Source organism: Armigeres subalbatus, chromosome 2 (genome assembly GCF_024139115.2).
Source record: "Armigeres subalbatus isolate Guangzhou_Male chromosome 2, GZ_Asu_2, whole genome shotgun sequence".
NCBI classification, from domain to species: Eukaryota; Metazoa; Arthropoda; class Insecta; order Diptera; family Culicidae; genus Armigeres; species Armigeres subalbatus.
This window is the reverse complement of record NC_085140.1, coordinates 327,609,691-327,632,174: the sequence shown is the minus strand read 5'-3', so window position 1 is coordinate 327,632,174 and position 22,484 is coordinate 327,609,691.

Sequence of the window (22,484 nt, the reverse complement as noted above, 5' to 3'; positions counted from 1 at the left end):
ACCAAACAGATACTTCTCGTATCAGACGTAGAAAAAATGTTCCGACAAATCCTTATTACGCCGACGGATCGACCTTTGCAGACCATTCTGTATCGATTCACGCCCGACGAGGAAGTTGCGGTATATGAGCTTAACACCGTCACGTATGGAACAAAATCAGCCCCCTTCCTTGCAACTCGTACGTTGCAGCAGTTGGCAACTGATGAAGAAGTTCGTTATCCGCTCGCAGCTAAAGCAATCCTCGAGGACGTCTACATGGATGACGTCATCACTGGTGTGGACGACATAAGTACTGCCATTTCTCTCAGAATTCAACTGACGAGGATTATGGAAAGTGGGGGATTTAGGTTGAGAAAGTGGTCCTGCAACGTTCCTGCAGTTTTAAAAGACATACCCACTGAAGACCTGGCCATTCAGGACAACAATGGTGTAGATTTGGATCCAGAACCATCAGTGAAAACTTTAGGTCTCACATGGATGCCTGCTTCCGATACCCTCCGGTTTCAGTTCCAGGTTCCGCCATTAGATTTGGACAGCCCACTAACAAAACGGAAAATCCTATCGCTTATCGCAACGCTCTTCGATCCTCTCGGTTTGATTTGCGCCATAACAGTGTTGGCGAAAATTTTTATGCAGCAACTGTGGACGCTGCGCGATGCAAGCGGGGATAGATTGGGCTGGGATCAACCTGTCAACTTCAGAGCTAAAGGCGGCCGAGCATACAATAATCCGAAACATCCAGCGAGAAGTCTTCGGTGAAGAATTAAAGGCCCTGAAAAACAAAGAATCCGTATCACGAAAATCCCCATTACGGTGGTTTCACCCTTATGTCGATGAGGAAGGAATTATGAGAGTGGGTGGACGATTGAAGAACTCTAGAGAATCCGAGACTACCAAACATCCCGCCGTTCTACCTGCTCGTCACCAGTTTACCAGAATGCTGTTGAAACACTATCATGAGCGACTTATGCATGCAGGACCGCAGTTACTCTTAGGAGCTGTCCGTCTTCAGTACTGGCCACTAGGTGGTAGGAATGTAGCCCGACAAATAAAACATCAGTCTATATCCGGACAGCTCCAAGACGTGCTGCGGTGAAGGCTTACGTGTCGCTGTTTATTTGTAGTGTACAAAGGCAGTACACCTGTTTCCGGTGTTGAACTTAGTCTGTAGATTAAAAAAACACCTTAATAAAGACTAAAAAAAAATAAAAAAAAAAGTGCACCTGTTTCTGATCTTTCTACGGAAAATTTTTTGCAAGCTTTACTCTGACAACGGTACAAATTTTGTTGGAGCCAGGAACAAGTTATCTGAGCTTTTCAAATTAATGAAGGACCGTGAACACCACGACCAAATCATTTCTGAACTCGCCGGAGATGGAATTCAGTGGCACCTCAATCCCCCTAGCGCGCCACATTTCGGAGGGCTTTGGGAGGCAGCAGTCCGATCCGCCAAAATCCACTTGCTGAAGGTTATCGGAGAGAATGTTATAGCAGAAGATTTTGGCACTCTTTTATCGCAAGTTGAGAGCTGCCTGAACTCGCGTCCATTAACACCATTGTCAGATGATCCGGATGACCTAGAGCCATTGACGCCAGCACATTTTCTTGTGGGATCATCGTTGCAAGCTATTCCTGAATTCGAACTGCTATCCATTCCATCAAACCGTTTGAACAATTACCAGTTAGTACAACAAAAGCTGCTGCAATTTTGGGTCCGATGGCGACGAGACTATTTATGTCAACTTTAAGCTCAAACCAAGTGTTGGAAGCCAGCAATATTCGTACAGATAGGTCAGCTTGTTGTCATTCGGGATGAAAATCTTCCACCGATCCGTTGGAAAATGGGTAGAATTGTAGCTTAAAGCTGTTGAAAAGAAGACTAGGATGACGAGATGGTAGCGTAGGAGGCGGCAACAAGGCAAGAAGCACATCGTCAAGTTCGACGAAAGTCGAAAAAGTCAAACACGCCATCTAAAAGAATCAAACACAACACAACCTTTGGAATCCACGAAAGATTTCCTTCAGAATTCCTAACGGATTCTCTTTGGAATCTTTGAAGTATTCTATCTGGAATCCCCAAAGTATTCTTTTGAGATTCCTAAAGGATTCCTTTTGGAATCACGGAAGCGCTCCCTTTACAATCCCCGAAAGATTTTCTTTGGAATCCCCGAAGCATTTCCTTTGGAACCTCCAAATTTTTTTTTTGATTCCCGTAATTATTCTCCTTAAATCCTTCGAGGATTCCAATTGTAGTCCTCGATTGATTCCCTTGTTTTAGATTGAAGAATTGTTTTGGAAATCTCCGACGGATTCTTTTTTTTTGGGGAGGGTCATTTAGCCGAAGTAATTTGGCCCTCCTTAGCCAAAGGAGGTGCGGTAAGATGCGCGGCTACAAAGCAAGACCATGCTGAGGGTGGCTGGGTTAAATACCCGATGCTGGTCTATACAATTCTCGGATTGAAAATTGTCTCGACTTCCCTGGGCATTCCCATTATCGTGCTAGCCTCATGATATACGAATGCAGAAATGGTAACTTGGCCTAGAAACCTCGCAGTTAATAACTGTGGAAGTGCTAAATGAACACTAAGCTGCGAGCCGGCTCTGTCCCAGTAAGGGATGTAATGCCAACAAAAAACAAGAAGAAGAAGAATTTGGCCACTGAAAGGTCATTTGGCCGAATAGTTCATTTGGCCAATTTTCAAAGAATTTATTTATTTATCATCAGACTAAGGCCGGAGTGGCCTGTGCTGCACATAAAAGACTTCTCCATTCAGCTCGGTCCATGGCTGCACTTCGCCAACCACGCAGTCTGCGGAGGGTCCGCAAGTCGTCCTCCACCTGATCGATCCACCTTGCCCGCTGTGCACCTCGCCTCCTTGTTCCCGTCGGATCGTTGTCGAGAACCATTTTCACCGCATTACTGTCCGACATTCTGGCTACGTGCCCGGCCCACCGCAGTCTTCCGATTTTCGCGGTGTGAACGATGGATGGTTTCCCAACAGCTGATGCAACTCGTGGTTCATTCGCCTCCTCCACGTACCGTCCGCCATCTGCACCCCACCATAGATGGTACGCAACACTTTCCTTTCACAAACTCCCAGTGCGCGTTGGTCCTCCACGAGCATCGTCCAGGTCTCGTGTCCGTAGAGAACTACCGGTCTTATAAGCGTTTTGTAGATAGTCAGTTTGGTACGGCGGCGAACTCTATTCGATCGAAGCGTCTTGCGGAGTCCAAAGTACGTACGATTTCCAGCCACTATGCGCCTCCGAATTTCTCTGCTGTTAACGTTATCGGCGGTCACCAGTGAGCCCAAGTACACGAAAATCATGACTTCGTGAAAATCGTACCACTCGTGTCAATCCCTGCCCTTCGTATTACTCCCTCCAGAGCGATGTTGAATAGCAGACACGAAAGACCATCACCTTGCCGTAGCCCTCTACGCGTTTCGAAGGGACTCGAGAATGCCCCTGAAACTCGAACTACGCACATCACCCGATCCATCGTCGCCTTGATCAACCGTATCAGTTTATCCGGAAATCCGTTTTCGTGCATTAGCTGCCATAGCTGGTCCCGATCGATTGTATCATATGCGGCTTTGAAGTCGATAAATAGATGATGTGTGGGCACGTTGTATTCGCGGCATTTCTGCAATACCTGACGTATGGCGAACACCTGGTCTGTGGTAGAGCGTTCACCCATAATTCCCGTCTAGTACTGCCCCACGAACTCTTTCGCAATTGGTGTTAGTCGACGGCATAAAATTTGGGAGTGTACCTTGTAGGCGGCGTTCAGCAATGTGATTGCGCGGTAGTTGCTACAATCCAGCTTATCGCCCTTTTTGTAGATGGGACACACGACACCTTCCATCCACTCCTGCGGCAGAACCTCATCCTCCCAAACCTTGGTAATCACCCAGTGCAGCGCTCTAGCCAGTACCTCACCACCGTGTTTGAACAGCTCTCCTGGTAGTCGGTCAACTCCAGGGGCTTTGTTGTTTTTCAGCTGGCCGATCTCCTCCTGGATTTCCTGGCGATTCGGAGCCGGAAGTCGCATGTCCTGTGCGCGTGCTCCTAGGTTCATTACCATACCGCGACCGCTGTCTGCCATATCGCCATTCAGGTGCTCTTCGTAGTGCTGCCGCCACCTTTGGATCACCTCACGCTCGTTCGTAAGAAGGTTCCCGTTTATGTCCTTACACATATCGGGCTGTGGCACGTGGCCCTTACGTGAACGGTTCAACTTCTCATAGAACTTTCGTGCGTTATTAGCGCGGTACAGTTCCTCCGTCTCTTCACGGTCTCGATCTTCCTGCTGGCGCTTTGTCCTCCGGAAAATCGAGTTTTGTCTGTTCCGCGCCCGTTTGTATCGTGCCTCGTTCGCCCTCGTGCGGTGTTGCAGCAATCTCGCCCATGCTGCATTCTTCTTCTCAACTAACTGCTCACATTCGCCGTCATACCAGTCGTTTCTCTGTTCCGGAGCCACCGTGCCTAGTGCAGCGGTTGCGGTGCTACCAATGGCGGATCGAATATCGCTCCAGCCATTTTCAAGAGATGCTGCGCCTAGCTGCTCTTCCGTTGGGAGTGCCACTTCCAGCTGCTGCGCGTAGTCTTGGGCTTGTCTACCGTCTTGTAGCCGCCCAATGTTTAGCCGCGGCGGACGACTCCGACGCGCGTTGCTCACTGTCGAGAGTTTTGAGCGCAGACATACTGCAACGCGGGAGTGGTCGGATTCAATATTCGCACTGCGGTAAGTGCGTACGTTCGTGATGTGGGAGAAGAATTTACCGTCGATTAGAACGTGGTCGATTTGGTTTTCCGTTACTTGATTAGGTGATTTCCATGTGGCCTTGTGAATATTCTTGCGGGGGAAGAAAGTGCTTCGGACTACTATTCCGCGGGAGGCTGCAAAGTTTATGCATCGTTGGCCGTTGTCGTTCGATACGGTATGCAGACTATCCGGTCCGATGACCGGTCTATACATTTCCTCCCTTCCTACCTGAGCGTTCATGTCACCGATGACGATTTTGACGTCCCGCAGTGGGCAACCATCGTATGTCTGCTCCAGCTGCGCATAGAACGCTTCTTTCTCGTCGTCGGATCTCCCTTCGTGTGGGCAGTGCACGTTGATGATGCTATAGTTGAAGAAACGGCCTTTTATCCTCAGCTTGCACATCCTTGCGTTGATTGGCTGCCACCCAATCACACGTTGGCGCATCTTTCCCAGCACTATGAAGCCGGTTCCCAGCTCGTTGGTGGTGCCACAGCTTTGGTAGAAGGTAGCCGCTCGATGCCCGCTTTTCCACACTTTCTGTCCTGTCCAGCAGATTTCCTGCAGCGCTACGACATCGAAGTTGCGGGGATGTAATTCATCGTAGATTATCCTGTCGCAACCTGCGAAGCCTAGCGACTTGCAGTTCCATGTTCCAAGCTTCCAATCGTAATCCTTTATTCGTCGCCTAGGTCGTTGCCGATTGTATCGAGTCGTATTATCTTCTATGTCGTTCGTAATAGTTGTTTTTAAAGGCGGCTTATTGGGCCTGCGCAAACCTCCTGTCTCGTCGGAGGGCCGTCGTGTCAGGGCTGTTTAGCGTCCCACCTAACACCAGGACTTGGGCTTGTGCGCTTTGAGCGGCACACGGTCGCTTTGGCGGAGCCTACTTGCGGATACATTTTTTCAAAGTAGTAAAGTGAATAAAAAGTAAGAGGAAACATAGCTTCAACAAGATTTCAATCTTTTCAATCAAGTACAACGTGTTTGCTAAGAATAACTTGATTTTTTAAGCATTTATTATTTGATCAATCGAGAACCACATTTGTAAAAGGCTTATTTTTCAAAAATCACAGGACTCAATTCTGATCAAATGATGTAATAAAAATAGCTTAGGACATTTTTTAAAACCTGTCTAGTAACGCTTTCGGCCTGAAGCCATTGTACGATATGAATATGGTAAATTTGGGAAAGCATTTCCAGCAACAGCAGCGGCGTTGTGTTGTATTTCGGTGAAGTTGCGGCGCATAGAACGACACGAAATGCACACTTATTATGAAATTTTATTGTCCAAGTTTACTAGCTGGCTGTGTAGTAGTTGGGTGAATGTTGCACGGCAGTGCCTGTAAATCGGTTTCAACTGAGTCGGTATTTCATGCTACGTGGGCTTGATTGTTTCGCTGATTTTAATCACCGCCGGCCAAAATGGTGATATGATCATACGCCGAGAGCATGTTGCCGTCATGGGCTACTGGCAAGAGAATGTAGGGAGGCGCCGCCGTTGGAAACCAATTTCCAAGCTTGTGCGGAATTTTGGGAAGCTCTAAATTGGGATAAGCTGCACAAAGTGCAGATGTGAGAGCCGTCGGTAACTTTACAATTTATCGATTTTAAATGTTCGAATAATAGCCAAAAACATTGCAAGCCCACAATAATGCTTTGCAATTCCAGTCCATTAATTGCCAAATTCAAACACCTCTTCCAAGCGTTAGGACAAGCAATTTAGCGGACTGCACAAAATTGCTCAATTTCGGTAGAATCAACAGTACAGGTGGGAACAACATGTGAGCTGTTTCTACAGACTACGGTTGATATCACACTTCTCGTATGCAAGCCACCAGCCAGCAGTGAGCCGCATGGAACAACAGCGTTGGTTCCTGGTGGATGGTGTTTCGCAACGTGAGACAATGTGTGCGGTAGGATTTCGAACCGAAGCTAAGTCGTAATGGAAATCCCTTCGAAAATAGAAGCAAAAGCTTTATTTGTTTTAATAGCCACTGCTCGAGTGCTAAATTTAACGCTGGAGCTGTTCAAGCTGGTGTACGTATGGACAAACAATGGATTCCAGTGTTGGTTTTTGAAAATAATTCCATTGCGGATTTTTGCAGGTATCAATTGCAATGAAAGTGAACTGCCATACAGTAGCTGTAGTTTTTAAAAAAATATTATTTCGCAGCAACAGTGACAAACCTGCCTTTCCCATTTTCGTGTGTCTATTCCTAGCAGTTTTTCTACACCACAGCGATTACGGATTCGCATGAAATCAATCAGCGACATAACGACCCCATAGCAGCACTGACCCTAATCCTCCACAGAAGTCAAACTTATCTTATCTAGCAGAGAACTTTCAATTTGGCCTCGTTTAAAGACTCCTTGTAACCCATCATCAGGATTATGGTCAATTCCACTCAAACCATCAACGTTACCATCCGGTCAAATCTCCACAACCGATAAGTCAAGCCAAGCATCCCATCTGCTGCTGCAATGCGTTCCCTTCTTATCATCCATTAACTCGGCAATCACATCTCAGTCGTCAATGGTCCAGTCGTCACAAACGACAACGGGGGAGACCGGCATGTTTACAACGATTATTATTGTTTTCGGTATTGTATCGATAAATCCTACTAATGCTGTCGTTATTCTGCCAACTGTGCAGCTCGGTACATCACATCTTGAAGGGGGACGAAGCAGACAGGGTTCCTGTTTTTCTCTCCGGTTGGCCATTCGTCCTAATTGTTACTATCTGTGCTTCAGCCACCGACCGTACCAAAAAGCATTCCAGAGTTGTTACAAGGCTTAGCCGAACTGGTGACGACAGCAATGGTCGATGTGCCATCGTCAGCAATTCCTAAAAGTCTCGTTACAAGTTGATGGCCATCGATAGGAGGCGAATAATCGGCGAAAGCAGCCTGGCGTTGAATACGTGGCCCTGCTAGTGCGAATGATACTGTCGCCATCAGTCGCACTCTCGAGGAAAACAACACTCCAAATATATGCAATAGATAAAGTTCCATATTTGCCCGACTGTTTGGCTGTTTGGGTGGGTGGTGGTGGCCGTCAGTCTGATGCGCCTTGACTCGAATGTTTGCATATCGACTCAAGAGTAATGTAGGTGGAGAAATCCGTTGTCGCTTTCCGGTTAGCTCCTTTTTCATCCCGAGGATGTATTCACAGATTATATGGATGTGATGTAGGTATAGATATTTTATGTTTATTCTGAGGATGATATTTGCATTTATTACACAGCTTATGGTACGATAAGGAGCACTAAAACAACTTCGCTTTCCCACTGGTGCGATGGCACACATGTCAGCAGGGAAGCTGATTGCACAGTTAGAACACACAGCGAGTGGTGGTAAGCAGTAAGTAACAGTAGCAGCAGGGGTATCTTTATCAAGTAGGTCTGAATCTGTGTCATATATTGGTAGATCTCGATGGAGACAGGGACTAAACAATTGGACTCATCGAACTAAATGCCTGTGACTGGATAAAGCCTCTCGGTGTGTTGGATATTGGTTTTATTCGGAAAAACGTCGGCTTAGAGCGATTTATTTATCTATTTATTTAGGCTGAAGCAAATACTTTAGAAAGATTATGTCTTCCAGCCCCTCCCCCCTCGTTTGTAATGAACTCTAGTTTCTAAAAAATGCATGAATTATCAACACATTTTTTTCGCAATTCCTGATCATAATACCTGGTTTACAGTTGACATTTGAGTGATGCAACGGCCTACTTTTCCATACCAATGAAATCGGTGCTTTAATGAACATAATGCAACTCAAATAATTTGCATAAAATCCATTATAGCACTCATTTGAGTGCTATAATGAAAAACCAGCATTAGAACAGTAGCTACATGACCACATTTAGCTCAATTAGCTTGGGTGAGTGTTTTAATAGTGTATTCTTCGTGTGACATAATAAATGAAATAATTTAATGGGCATGACATAAAATTCTCCAAAGACAGGTTTATCTATCGCTTTATGGTCTGTCGAGCATACAATGTGGCACGATAACATGGAATATGTTTGTTTCCAGCAGCAGCATGATATTTTGGCAAAATTGATCATGTAAAGTGAATAAAATTGTACCATCTCTCCAATTTATCATATTAAAGCCCATTTTTCGTCATTGCAAAAAATAGCGTGTGCAACTCGTTGCAAAACCTGATTTTTTCAGCACTATTAATGTAATATATTATAATAATAACTAATATAATGGATTTGATCAACCAACTGGTCGCAGTGGAAAATGTACCCAACAAGGAAAAAAAGAGGATTTGATGGGCCTTAATGTCTAGTTTCAGAACACGATTGAAATTTTGCGATTGATTTTTCTTCATGAAAAAACGATTATAATATGCTTGAAAATGAAGCTATCAAACACCGCATCAAACCAACAATACGCTTTCCAAAGACCGTGAAGCGATGCTAAGACAGTTTTTAAAAATAATTTGAATTGTAAAAAGTGGAAGCCAAAAACATTTTTTTTCGGGACCACCCTATCTGATTTTAGTTATTTTGTAATAAAACTTTGTAATAATAGCCTTGCGAGGGAAGAACTAGGATTTTTTATCTTTATAAAGGTGATTTATAAACTTGGCATTCTCAAACACATTTATAAAGATAAAAAAAAAATTTGGCTTTCTCAGTCTGTATATTCAAGAACGATTTTATCCCCGACGTTTCTGCCGATTGGTTTTGGCCATTCTCAAGGGTCGTTCTCCACATCAGTTGCTCGGAGAGTTTTGCTATCATGCAGGTCGTTTAGTACCGTCGTATACGTTGCGTATATGTGCAGTGAATATTGCCTCACAATTTATTTTAATATCAATTGTTTAATGCAACTACAAGAAGCTCCAACTACCCAGTTAACCCGTTAACGCCCAGTGATCTATTTATAAATCAGAAGCGCTTAACGCCCAGTGATCTATTTATAGATCAGTTACATTATTTATATCTGTTGGCAAGTTTTAGCTCAAAAGCTATACATGTCTTCGTCAATATTGTTCTATGAACTAATATCATTCATATGGTGAACAATTTAAATCGGAACTGACTCACTAGGGGGCGTAGGCGTCCATAGAAAACTGAACTTTTTCATACAAAAATCAAGTAATGAGTAGTGAACGTTCAAACAGCATCACTCTATACCTCAAGAACCTGACTAGTTAGCTATATGGAGTCTTCAGCAAAGTTGTTCAGAGTACCTTGGCGGGTCAAGAACTGATCCAAATAATTCTGAATTATTGCATGAGGTGGCGCTAGTGAGCATCCAAACTTCTTCTACATGAAACATCAATCTGTATCTCAAGAACCTGACTACTTAGCTATATGCAGTCTTCAGCAAAGTTGTTCGGAGTATCTTGGCGGTTCAACAACTGATCCGAATAATTCTGAATTATTGCATGAGGTGGCGCTAGTAAGCATCCACACTTCTTCTACATGAAACATCAATCTGTATCTCAAGAACCTGATATGGAATCTTCAGCAAAGTTGCTTAGAGCATCTTGGCGGTTCAATAAATGATCGAAATAATTCTGAATTTTCGCATCAGGTGGCGCTAGTGAGCATCCAAACTCCTTCTGCATAAAACATCGATCTGTATCTCAAGAACCTGATAAGGAAGCTATATGGAGTCTTCAGCAAAGTTGCTTAGAGCATCTTGGCGGTTCAAGAAATGATCGAAATAATTCTGAATTTTTGCATGAGGTGGCGCTAGTGAGCATCCAAACTTCTTCTGCATAAAACATCAATCTGTATCTCAATAACCTGACTAGTTAGCTATATGGAGTCTTCATCAAAGTTGTTCAGAGTATCTTGGCGGTTCAACAACTGATCGAAATAATTCTGAATTTTTGCATGAGGTGGCGCTAGTGAGCATCCATACTTCTTCTACATAAAACATCAATATGCATCTCAAGAACCTGATAAGTTAGCTATATGGAGTTTTCAACAAAGTTGTTAGAGCATCTTGGCGGTTCAAGAAATGATCGAAATAATTCTGAATTTTTGCATTAGGTGGCGCTAGTGAGCATCCAAACTTCTTCTGCATAAAACATCAATCTGTATCTCAAGACCCTGACTAGTTAGCTATATGAAAACAACGTTGCATCCTTCTACTATGCTCGAATCAATATCCGATAATACTCCACTTAGGTCTTCACACGATGAGTAAATTTCAGGAGCACGAATATCTCCATCCAATACTAGTTCCTCATCGGCGGAACTTTCGTCGCTGGATTGTTCTGGTGCTGGTGGCAAAGCAACTATCTCCCGTTGAACCTTTTCAACGGTGATATGATCGATGGCAGCTTCAAATGTTTTGAACTTCATCTCATGCTATCAGAATCTTCATAATTTTAGTAATAAATATATACTGCTGATAATTATTATTATATAAAACCTACCAGTACACCGACCGGATTAAGAAAAATAATTAAATTATACTCCACTGCGCACTTCTAAAGATCCATCCACAAACAAATTCGTTGTGAAACACCGGAGGTTGCGAAAGACACATAAAAACCAGTTCGCAAATATGCGTACCAATTCTTATTGATCGATTTCGTAAACATGCTCAAGGAGGAATAGATGAAATCATTTTGTTGACGTTATGGAGGTACCGATTGAATTTGAATTTGGTATGATGTTCCTAGTTTGCAGTCATATGTTGTATTGGTTTCAAAGCAACCATATTGAGCAAGTCATGAACGCCATGGCCATAATAAAACCAAACAGTGCAGTACGGATCGTTATGTAGAGAAGACATCTTTTTCAAAGCTTCGAAACCACCACCAATGAAGTTTGTTTCGAGTGATCCGTGAGTGTGCGTGTGTTGAGCTGTTAGAACCTTTTTCAATAATGTGCGTCGCACAAAAAAAATGTGACGATGAATGAATTTGCTCCTATATGCAATGTGCAACCAAATGTTGTAGGGAAAAGTATGGGTGAAGACAAGATATAGCGAGAGAATGAGTGAGAGAGATAGAGGGAGTGTGAGACAGATTGAGTGAGAGACAGAAAGAGTGAAAGAGTGAGAAAGAGAAAGAATGAGAGAGAGGAATAGTGAGAGAGTGAGAGAGAAAGAATGAGAGAGTGAGAGAGAAAGAATGAGAGAGTGAGAGAGAAAGAGTGAGAAAGGGCGAGAGAGAGAAAGAGTGAGAGAAAAGCGAGAGAGTGAGAGAGAAAGAGTGAGAGAGAAGAGCGAGAGAGAGTGAGAGAGAAGAGCGAGAGAGTGATAGAGAAAGAGTGAGAGGGAGAGAGAGAAAGAGTGAGAGGGAGAGAGAGAAAGAGTGAGAGGGAGAGAGAGAAAGAGTGAGCGAGAGAGAGTAAAATTTCCAATTACTTGATTCGTTCTCGAGTCAGGCACAAAAATGTGGTTCATTTGCGTGGGAGCACCTGCCCCCCCCCCCTACCCAAATTGAGACCGTAGATTTTCAATTAAATTATTTTAAGTTTATTATTTTAATGAGTTGAGATGTTCCTGAAAAAATTAAGTGATTATCATGAAAGTGAGTTAATTCGGGCGTTAATGGGTTAAGGCTTTCATTCTGTATGTACCGAGAGTCGGCCGACAGCTTATCTCTTGAAAAAGGTTCAATACACGGGACCAAAACGTCAGCCTATGCCAAACTAGGCATGGCTATGGCTATGGGCTGGGGCCCTCCTTAGCCGTGCGGTAAGACGCGCGGCTACAAAGCAAGACCATGCTGAGGGTGGCTGGGTTCGATTCCTGGTGCCGGTCTAGGCAATTTTCGGATTAAGTGATATATCATGATATACGAATGCTAAAATGGTAACCTGGCTTAGAAACCTCGCAGTTAATAACTGTGGAAGTGCTTAATGAACACTAAGCTGCGAGGCGGCTCTGTCCCAGTGTGGGGATGTAATGCCAATAAGAAGAAGAAGAAGAAGAAGGCTATGGGCTGATGATGAAAGCCTGAAGACCCACCACCCGCCCCCCATCTGAACAAAGGCAAGCGATTTATAAATAAATATGGCAATAGGACTTTTGGCAATGGCAATAGGACTTATCCCCGAAAGGTTGGGAACTAAATTTCGAAATATAATCCTGCGTCCTCCAGGAAGACAGATGAGTGCTGCGATCGCAGCTTCGTCGTCAGCAAGTGCGTCTCTAATACTGACCGGGATTCTGTATAACTACCTGGGATGGCCGTATTTGGGACAACGGCAAACGAAGTATTGACTACGTTACAGATATCGCAATGGAACCGAAATTGTGGGAGACTCTGGTGTGTGCGGTCCAGAGCCTGGAAATAATGATTTGCTCGTTTTTGGGAAGCCGGGTCCTCCAAGAACCTGCAGAGTCCAGTTCTCCGCGTCGGCCAGCGGGACGGAGTTGGTGGTGTTCCCTCTGACGCCACAAGGATCCAAGTAAACGTGGTAACGGGTGTCATGCCGGATCCACTGGTGCTTGGGATGCTCACTCTGAGAGCACTTGCAGAGTCAGTGAAAACAACGATCAGCATATCGGCACACAAAAACGGCAGCGGCTTCGGTTGAAAAGACACTGCACTGGCATAGTTTTCGGTTTTCGTTAGGTTGGGTCCGGAAACTCCACAACCGATACCTCGGCTTATTTGTTTATTTATTTATTTATTTATTTATTTTTTTTTTTTTTTTTATTTCTTTATTTATTTATCTATTTATTTATTTTTTTATTTTTTTATTTATTTATTTATTTATTTATTCATTTATTTATTTATTTATTTATTTATTTATTTATTTATTTATTTATTTATTTATTTATTTATTTATTTATTTATTTATTTATTTATTTATTTATTTATTTATTTATTTATTTATTTATTTATTTATTTATTTATTTATTTATTTATTTATTTATTTATTTATTTATTTATTTATTTATTTATTTATTTATTTATTTATTTATTTATTTATTTATTTATTTATTTATTTATTTATTTATTTATTTATTTATTTATTTATTTATTTATTTATTTATTTATTTATTTATTTATTTATTTATTTATTTATTTATTTATTTATTTATTTATTTATTTATTTATTTATTTATTTATTTATTTATTTATTTATTTATTTATTTATTTATTTATTTATTTATTTATTTATTTATTTATTTATTTATTTATTTATTTATTTATTTATTTATTTATTTATTTTTTTATTTATTTATTTGTTTATCTATTTATTTATTTATTTAGTATTGATCCATCTGACTACATTGTCTTAATGAATAAAAACAGCAAAACTTGTTTTTAAAGCGAGTGGTTGTTTGTTGTTTGATCGAAATCGTAGAGATCTTCAGCTACCGTGAGTGTCCGGATCATCGACGATAGCGGCTCATTGTAGCCGAATGCTGTTCGATGGAATCGGTCCTGTAGCAATGATCGTTGCCGGACAGGACGTTGAATTGCGCGGAAGTTCAGTATCGCAAGCAACTTCCAGGAATAATCTCCTTAGCTCTTCCGTGTTGTCTCCTCTTTTGAATCGGGTGGCGATGGTGTGGTCGATACTGGCGGGAGGCATTAGCCAGCTTCTTGCTCCATGCCAGTGCGCCACTACTGAGCGGATACCGGTGCCGGCCAAGTTCCTTAGGATCCGGTCAGCCTCATCGGGGAGATGGATCCTGTGCTCACCTGAGATCACAGTGGCAAAGGAAGCGGCCTTACAACAAATGGCTGCGAGGACCCTGTGTTAGAATGGGGTGTTACAGGCGTCGACGCATGCAGCTTCTGCTAGAGTAGAAGGGAGGAGTCCAAAGACGGAGGATAAAACGTTAGTTAAGTTGCTCCGTGCGGAGCAGGTTAGCTCCAGGCCATACAGTAGGCAACGGTCTATCGTCGCGTGGCCCACTCTTAATCTAGTGTGTCTGTTATTTGTGCGGTGTATTTTGGCCAAGGTCTTCAATCTTCATCAAGCTACTCCGGGTCTTGCAGGCCAACTTGACGGCCAAAAATATGGTAGAAAGGTGAGCCGCCTATCAATATCCACTCCGAGAGCCCGGTCAATTTTTCGGTTTGGAATGGGACCACGACCGAGCTTGGGGGATGGGCCGACGAGTTGGTAGCGGCCATAGTAGACGTGGTCCCGAATGCACTATCCGGCGTTCATGACGAATCCGATAGAGCAGTGATCCCCAAAGTGCGGTCCTCCAAGCCTCTCCTCCTCCTGTTCCTGCCGCCAGCGAAGGATTTCAGAGCATACACTACATGTGGCGAAAAAAGCTTTTCATTGTGCCCATTTTTTTTTGTTGCATTTGGAGATTTTATCGAGTTTGCGCCATTATGTTGTTGAAGCGCCATATGTAAAGCATGAATCGTGTTATCATCATGATTAATGAAATGATGCTTTAATTCTTAAAAATAAGTACGGGTTCGGCGGAACTCAACAGAAAAATTGCTGGAAATTTATCTCCAGAAAACACGTTGACTATCAACGTACTTTAAGCTAGGTAAAATATTGAACGAAATCAAGATTTTAAGAAGGTTTCACAAAATTCTTTGAAACATGCTGTCGTCATTTATGTGACAAGGACAACAATCCTTAAAAATAAATGCATAATGTCATATAGTCGGAGTTCTGCTAATACGCACCAAGAGGCTTTAAGACTGTCCTTGTGATACTATGCTCGTAAAAAGAACACAAAACAATATTCGTATCTATGTTTGCACTTATTTGATAAAAATATCTTCGATTACTAATAAGAGTATAGTTCAATGCGTTTTGTAAACAATTACAATCGCAACACGTTGTTTTGTGCGCAAAATTGGGTGATTTTTCATTTATTGGCACTTAGTGCGGATTGGCAGAACACTGACCATATGATCATTTGGAAAAATAGCATAGAATACTTTCTGCCAATTGAACCGAAAAGATGGAGAGGAGATGCAAAAGAATTGTCAGCTGCGGCGATAAGACCTGCAGAACTAAATGTCTAGGATGTTAAACAAAAATATTTATTTATATGTCAAAATTTTATTTTTGATATGAATCATCATTTTGTAAGAAGCTTTAAAAATTCTATTTGAAATAAAAAACAAATATTGCAAATATACTGCGGCTTGCTTCAATAGTTCAAAATTGCAATGTGGCCTTTGATAGTAAGCATGCTGGGGACCACTGCGATAGAGGAAGATCAGTGGTAAATGACATTGACCGCCGCCTGTGCCCATACGACGTACTCTGGTTCGTCCTAGAATTCCTCCTACAACGACCAAGAGATTGTCGTTGGCATACATGAAAAGATAGACGTTCGCTGGTAGAATACCGAAGACTCCGTTCAATGTAATCGAAAATAGAGTGACCGCAAGAAACGACCCTTGGAGACGCCACTTTCCTTGGAGAATTTTCCGGATACAGTGCCGCCAACTAGAACCGTAGAGGTCCGTCCGGTGAAAAAGTTTTTGATAATGGCAAGCATGTTGCCGGTGAACCTCCTTTCCTGGAGTTTGTTGAGGACCAGGGGTGTCCAGGTCCTCCTAAAAGCTTAGGCGATGTCTAAAGAGACCAAGCCAACATACTTGACTTCGTTGCATGCACTCTGAAGCATGCAGCGCAGGTTGGCGAAGTAGCTACTAGTGCCATATCCTGGGCGGAAAGCGTGCTGTTGGGAGCTAAACCTACCATCTGCTTCCAACTTCTCATGGAGTCGGCGCGGGCGGTTTACCATTCTTTCCATGGTTCCATGCAGGTACTTGGCTTGTAATAGGCCTGTTTTCTTCCACTCGTTGGAGAACGAGCCGTTTTAACATGGGATACCCCAACTTATCGCATGGTCCGGGTGAGTTCCCGTTGAACTTAGCAAGTGCGTGGGCTAACTTACCTGCTGAGAAAATCAAGTTCAACAGGCAGTTGGGGGTCCATGGGGATAAAGGTGGTATTCAGAGTCAGGCCACGGGTGGGGTGGAAATGAAATTCGGCCGGCTACTGTAAAGTGGCCACCAGGAAGGCAAAGTACTTTCCGAGAGTATTGGCAAGCTGTGTGGGTTCAGGTGGATAGGGATCGCCCTCGATTTACCGCTTATCGCATCTATCCGCTTCCACAGTTCGGCAGTTATTTGGGAAGGGTTGATACTGTCAACGAAGTCTTCCCACTGCTTGGACTTAGCCTCCCTGATGACGATTTTGCATTGCCGGTGCTTCCTCAATGCACGTAAAGCTTTGCGTCTGGCTTTAACAGCGCGCCGAGTTTCCTCGAACCACCATTTGAGTGCACGACGGCCGGGATGACTGCTGAACTGGGAGATCGCTCGTGAGGATCATATCGACGTGGCGCGCTTGTACTCCACACAGTCCCCTCCACCACATTTCCAACAGCGTCTCTTGATGTTCACAGGAGGGTTGGTGAAATTCTGCACCGGGTAGTGATTGCAACAGTACAGATCAGTGCCGGCTTTCCAGGAGAAGTGAGGCAAAATGGACCTACTTACCGCAGAAAAATCAATGGCCGTTGCAGAGCGCCCGTTGAAGAAGGTGGGCGAACCATAATTTTCATGACGAGGTCATCTTCCTGGAACGCTTCGGTTAGAACGCACACTGGTTCAGAAGCCCCCAAAACGTGCGTTATTTAGTTTTCGACCTGAAAACTACATTTTAGAGTCATGATGTCTTTAGAAGAGTTGAAGGATATTTCTCGGGCTTTCTTTTGATAAGAAAATATCAATGATTTATCCACCTTGAAGGGCGGTATGAAATTAAAAATTTACGCAGATGTACAAAAGCAGTGGTTGTCCTCTGCAATGTTATAAAAAATGTGAATTGGAACATCTTTTCAGAAGATACAATATTGGACAAACGGTTTTGTAACGAATTAGAGCACGTTTTGTATGAATTGTATGAAATCATCAAGACGAAACTGCCACATTTAAGACGAATGGCTGTCATTTGTCGAGATTTTACCCATGCAATAAATAACTAATCATGTTAGCCACTTTTTAATTGTTTATGTAACAGTTGTACTGAAAAACGTACATTAGGGACTATTTTAAGTTGATTCAGAACAATAGTGGAACACGACGGAACAAAACAAAACATTGTGCATTCGGTAGCTTAAAAGCGAATCTTTCAGATGGTGGCTGTTTGGCTTGCCGCCTCTTGCCGCTTTTCATGGTGTATTGATGTGAAAAATGACTATTTTTTCTAAAGATTCCTTAATAACTAATAATGTTTTTTGTCATTATGCACAACTTTCTAGAATAAACCATAGTGCTAAATCATTTTCAAAAAAGTTATGCTCAAACTATGATTTTTGGGGGTCACTCATACAAAACGTACTCTAATTCGTTACAAAATCGTTTGTCCAATATTGTGTCTTCAGAAAAGATGTTCCACTTCACATTCTTTATAACATTGCAGAGGACAACCACTGCTTTTGTACATCTGCGTAAATTTTTAATTTCATACCGCCCTTCAAGGTGGATAAATCATTGATATTTTCTTATCAAAAGAAATCCCACGAAATATCTTTCTACTCTTCTGAAGACATCATGACTCTAAAATGTAGTTTTCAGGTCGAAAACTAAAAAACACACGTTTAGGGGGCTTCTGAACCAGTGTGGAACGGTGCCTCGAGGGTCGTACATTAACCCTTCCCACATAGGATGGTGTGCGTTCATAACTCAAAGGAGAAGCAGGGGAGAGTAGCGTTATTTATCAGGTTGCTTACCTTAGCTTTAACGGTGGGGAAGGCGCCCCAAGGGATATAAATGTTTATAATGGTGATCGGTATACTTCCGTGCAGCCGGACACCAATATCGAGGACATCGAAGGGAATATCCAGCAGAACCCGAAGGCTACGGATTCCCTAAAATTGTTCTCAGCCTTGCTGGTCCAACGGTATTTGCCTCCGAGGGTTCGATCCATGAAAGTGTTGGATACGCGGTTATCCTCTTGAAGAGCGATGGTCCATGGTAAGCTATAGTGCACCAGCAGCTCGAGGTTTGGAGGATTGTTCCAAAACCCGTTGATGTTCCATTGGAGACGACACTTGACATCCAGCGAGAGGCCAGGGTTGGGAAACAGGATGGTAAAAGACTTGGGGGGCATCTTACCGTACCTGATGCTGGTATCCTGGAGAGGCTGGAGCCAGAGGAATAAGGAGATCTGGCTGGCCCGAAGCTTGATGTGTGACGACGAGGAAAAACTGGATCTACTAGGCGTTACACTATGTAGCCGGGAGGGGCCTGCTCTGCTCGTACCGCCGGATGTGGAATAGAAACGGTGAGTGAGGGACTTATTGCCCGGGGAGCCCAAAACGCTGAAACAGTTGGGACTTATGGCCCGGTAGTGATTCCCAGGTTGCCTGGAACGTGGCCTTGGTGAGAGGGGGAGATTCGTTCTGTCTAGAAGATTCCTGCTTTGCGTTTGATTTTTACCTTGCAGCTTGCATCCCATGTCGTTCGTAGAAGGATAAAATCGCGACCCGAGAAAGCCGACTGGTTTTCACTCACTTCCCGCGAGGTCCACCGGAGAAATAATGCGTCCCTGTTCCGTCTATCCAATGGTGCCCCAGTTCCGGTGTGGGAATGACGTCCGTACTGGGGGGCCGCGATTACCAAAGGATCTGGACAGGTTCTTCTTATCTTCTTCGACCACCTCGGCTGAGGATGCCGAGCTCAGTCCGGTCGTTCCGGTTGAGTCTTGGCGTTTGGTCTACCGGCGCCCCAACGACCCAGGGTTGGACGTCGGCTCGTTGGTGTTGGTGGTGTTTGGGCTTTGTAGCACGTTGGAGGCTAATGCGTTAGAGATGAAAGTCACAATTAGTTGAAACTTAGCCGCTGGGTTTTCGAGATGTTCATTGGCTCGTCAGTGGAATCTGGCGATGTGCTGGCGATACTCCTCTTCCCGGCAATACTGAAGCCAGAAGATTGAGGGGATATCCGCACTTTTACGACACTGGTGAGGGTCGAGTTGGCAGTATGTTCTGAAATCGCCGATCGTTTCGGCGTAACCTGGACTGAATTCATTCTCTCTTTGATGGGGAGACAGGGTCGGGCATGGGTCAAGATCTGAGGGATTGGTTCGATGGTGGTGAAGGAGTTGCTATGGGTGAGGCTAGGGCCTTCCGGTTATCTGCTTTTTCGCCAATTTCATATCAATTTGTCCATTTCGAAACATATGCGATGCATATGCACAGTCAAGATATTTAACAAAAAAGCCAAAAATATTGTTGTTTTGTAGCAGAATCCAGTTGATTCTACCTAATTTTTTTCTCCGTGAAGAAGCATTCTTCTTCTTCTTCTTCTTCTTCTTCTTATTGGCATTGCATCCCCACACTGGGACAGAGCCGCCTCGCAGCTTAGTGTTCATTAAGCACTTCCACAGTTATTAACTGCGAGGTTTCACAGCTTACCTTTTCTGCATTCGTATATCATGAGGCTAGCACGATGATACTTTTATGCCCAGGGAAGTCGAGACAATTTCCAATCCGAAAATTGCCTAGACCGGCACCGGGAATCGAACCCAGCCACCCTCAGCATGGTCTTGCTTTGTAGCCGCGCGTTTGACCGCACAGCTAAAGAGGGCCGTGAAGAAGCATTATTTGTGTCAATAAATAATGCCCACAATATCAAATTCGAAGGAAATTGAACTAAAAGTTCAACCGGTCTTAAAATAAGTATATTCTTAAAATATGAAATGTATTGCTACTGGCATTGTAAAAGTTCATACCGTTTTAAGTATTTTGCCTTCAGAATGCCACAAAATTTAAAAAATCCTACAAAAAAGGTAGCATTTCCGTTTTTTTCCACTGTCTCGTGCTTAGATTGAGTGAAATCAAGTTGAAACAAACAAAACAATTAAAACCGACTGGAGCTGAATTCAGAAATCCTGTAAGCTATGCGAATGTTAAAAACTACTACGCAATTCCAACTCAACTTGTTGCGGGTTCTAAGCTTTTCATTAAATGGTAGATTGAATCAATTTTCAACAAAACCTTCCACCCAACTCTCCGAACATCAACTAATGGGTATCATTTTCAGCCTCCGCAATCTAGCAACCAGCATCGTCTAGGTTTGCAAACCACCCCAACTGTGATGGTTAGTTCCACTACAATGTTGTTTCAGGGGTTTCCTGCTGCTGAAATCCGACAAATCGACATATCAACATCGTAAAGATTGATCTATGATTATGCTTTTGTTTTGCATTTCTCTCCTTGACAGTTCAGGCCGAGCCGGGCCGACGATATGGTGCGTGTGATATCTACCACTTGTCTTTCTCGGTCGATTTGGAGTCTTCGTTTGGGAATGGAAATGGGATGATTTAATTATTCTGTTTGTGCTTGTTCGACATAGATTCGATTGGTCTTCGGCAATTGGGGCGGAAGGGATACGGGAGCGAAATATCAAACCACAAACATCGAATCGTTGCTCTTGGAAATTTAGGCACTAGATCGAGCTTCAACTAAAATCAAATACAATGCCTTCTCAGTTTTAACACCAAAGAGAGTTGAAACGAAAATTGAGTAAAAAGTTTGAATTTTGAACAAATATTTTTTATTTAACTAACGATTGTTTTCTTTTATAATTACAATGTAAAGAATAAAAATCAGTGGTAATCCAATTACAATAAAGAAAACCAAAACAAAAGGCAAATTTGTAGAAAACCATCGCGTTAAAAGTCCACCATTTTGAAATTCAATCACTGGAATAAGTTTTTGGAAAATGATCAAATGACAATGAAAAGTTCAATATTTGGTTTAAATGTAAAAGTGCAAAACATAAATCTTGTTTAAAAAAAATCGCTCAAATCAATTCCTTTTCCTTGGTCTCATATAAGTAGTTAACAAAAGGATGGCACTGTCTCGGTTACTCGGTAAACCAGCGAAACTACAATCGAATCGCGTTTCCTCTCGATAAACGTATCGTTCACTTTTGGCTATGGTTTCGATGGAAATCCTGCCCGAACGGATGGGAGGGGTTCTGGCGGAGACAGAAATATGATTTGTTTATTTGTTTATCCGATATCGCATTGATTTATTGCTGCACATATCGGTAATCGGTCGTAAAATAGAGCGAGGAGAGAAAGCACTGCGCTTTCCACAGAAACACTCCATTCCGGAGATTCTTCGGAGCCGGCTGCTGCCCGGGACGGATTCCTTTAGACAAACACCCCCGCACATATCCGTCCGTTCGCGTAGATATGGAGGGCATTCCATGCAGGCAGGGAAACCCGTCAAGCAGCACAATTTATCTTCATTAATCCTCGTTTAATGGTTGCTTCCAATTTGTTGACTAGATTCGAGTATGGCCATTGCTCAATACTGCTAGGGGTGGATTAGACAGACACGGTGTCCCGTAGAGGAAGTTCACTCGATAGAGCCTCCCCATTAATGGGCTATTAATTTTGCCCTATGATACGGATTATGGTCGAGCTGATATTGACAGCAGTAAAATTTTTTGTTGCTTGTCCATACAACAATGGACTCGGCATCCGAAAAATGCAGTAAATCTTCGGCTGTCGGCTCGGTGATGACCGCTGGCTCCGGCGATGGCTGCACACGGAACCGGGATGTGATTCATTGCGTTCCGGTTATTATGGTTGGATAGGTTTAGTGGTTTTTCGGGATTTCACTGATAATTACATTGGTTGATATTCGACATCAACGGTGTGGAATAAAAAATAATTGGACGATAATTTGCGATCATTAAAGCGGCGGGGATGATTGGCTGTTGTGGATATAGCGCTGGAAAGCTCAGCACAATTCATAGAA